The sequence below is a fragment of the Elephantulus edwardii genome, unplaced genomic scaffold (genome assembly GCF_000299155.1).
Source record: "Elephantulus edwardii isolate Elephantulus edwardi_28Jun2011 unplaced genomic scaffold, EleEdw1.0 scaffold00342, whole genome shotgun sequence".
Lineage (NCBI taxonomy): Eukaryota > Metazoa > Chordata > Mammalia > Macroscelidea > Macroscelididae > Elephantulus > Elephantulus edwardii.
In genome coordinates this window covers 1,973,680-1,975,282 of record NW_006400092.1, presented here as the reverse complement: position 1 = coordinate 1,975,282, position 1,603 = coordinate 1,973,680, and the positions used below count along the sequence as shown (strand labels likewise).

At 39.5% G+C, this 1,603-nt stretch overlaps 1 protein-coding gene across 1 annotated transcript in view; it reads right to left on the bottom strand.

Annotated features, from left to right (window-relative positions):
* The window catches only part of MFAP5 (microfibrillar associated protein 5), a 54,871-nt gene that overhangs the window by 51,921 nt on the left and 1,347 nt on the right, over nucleotides 1-1,603 (bottom strand). The window lies entirely within an intron of this gene.

Genomic DNA, 1,603 nt, shown 5'->3' with positions numbered 1-1,603 from the left:
TGAAATACGTCAATTGGTATATCATCTATTCCTGGGGCCTTATTTTTTGCTATTTCCTTCAAAGCAGCTTAAACTTCCTTCATCACCATAGGCTCTTGCTCATATGTTATTTCATTAAATTCTTCTGTGTCTGCCAATTCCTTTCGATACAGTGACTCAGTATATTCTTTCCATCTTCTCTTAATACTTCTGATTGGGTACTATTGTCATGACAGGAGTCCAGAATGAAGGCTGCACAGTAGAGTGGACCTGAGGGGGAGGGATTGCATAACAGTGAAAGAGTTTTTCTTTTACTTTTCAAGGAGAAGAGTGAATTGGAGGGAAGGAGTAAGCTGGGGGAAAAGTGCAACAATGAATGATTGGAAACCCTAAGTGTCTGTAAACTTTAATTAAAATTTAAAAAAATTAAATATATTTAAAAAATTGAGGTTTCACCTCAGACACTTAGGAGGGGCTATTCCTTGGAGAAGGACATGATGATGGGAAGGGTGGAGGGTAAGCAAAGGAGAGGATGACCCTCAACCAGGTGAATTGATACGGGACTGCTGTAAGGGACTCTTGTGTGTCAGAAAGTGTGAGGATGGTGCAGGATAGCATACTGTTCAGATCGTTTGTTCAGATCTTTTGGTTGCTTTGAGTCGTACTCAACAGCATCTAACAACTAACAAAGGCAACAAACAATTTTGGAGATCTTTCCTAGTTTGTTTTGGTTGGGTTTTTTTAATTTTGTTTATTAATAATTTTAATGAACATTTACAGAGATTTTGGATTTCCATTCATTCATTGCTGCACTTCTCTCCCCGCCCAGCCCTCCCCCCTCTTTCCTAGTTTTGTGATTCTTTAATTGATATATTGTAACTCACTTTTTGACCAGGAGGCATAGGTAATTCATAAACTGTCAAACTTGTCTCTTAGTAGTCAATTGCTTAACTGCTGTGATAGAAAGGGGTTTGTCATAAAACACTAGCAAGAGAATGCAGGAGTTTGCATTTTCTAATGGGTCATTTAATGAAGCTGTTGCAATCACTTTGAGGAATCTGCATGCCGATTAAAATAATCTTATTCTCTTTATTTAATTTGAGCACCTCTTTACTACCAGAGCGCATCTCAAATTAAGCAATTTATCTAGTTGAAAAGCTTCACATAATGATGATTGTAAATATTGTCTTTATATTTCTAGTAAGATTTTTGCCATTTTGTAGGAAGGTCACAAATTGTGAGTGAAAGACCCCAAATTAGGGCTTTTCTCAGATCGGGCGCGACCCCGAGCAACTCACACCAGAACCACTCGCTGCAATCACACGAGGCTTTATTGTTGGAGCTCTGGGACGACTTGTGTCTCTTGTAGGAGACAGGAAAGTCAACCCTGAGCCAAAAAAGCAAGGGATTTTTATAGAGGGTCTAGGGGTTCTTTGGCGTGGAGTTTGCTCATTGGCTCTTCGGAAAAGCAGAAATTCAGTTCTAGGTCAGCCACCTGCTGCTGATGCTAGTTAAGATATGGTTTTGCCAGTAATTGCTTGTTCAGCTTGTGGTCAGTCCAGTAACTGCTTGTTCAGTTTGTGGTCACCTAGTTCCTGGAACATAAACGTTTACACAAGATCAA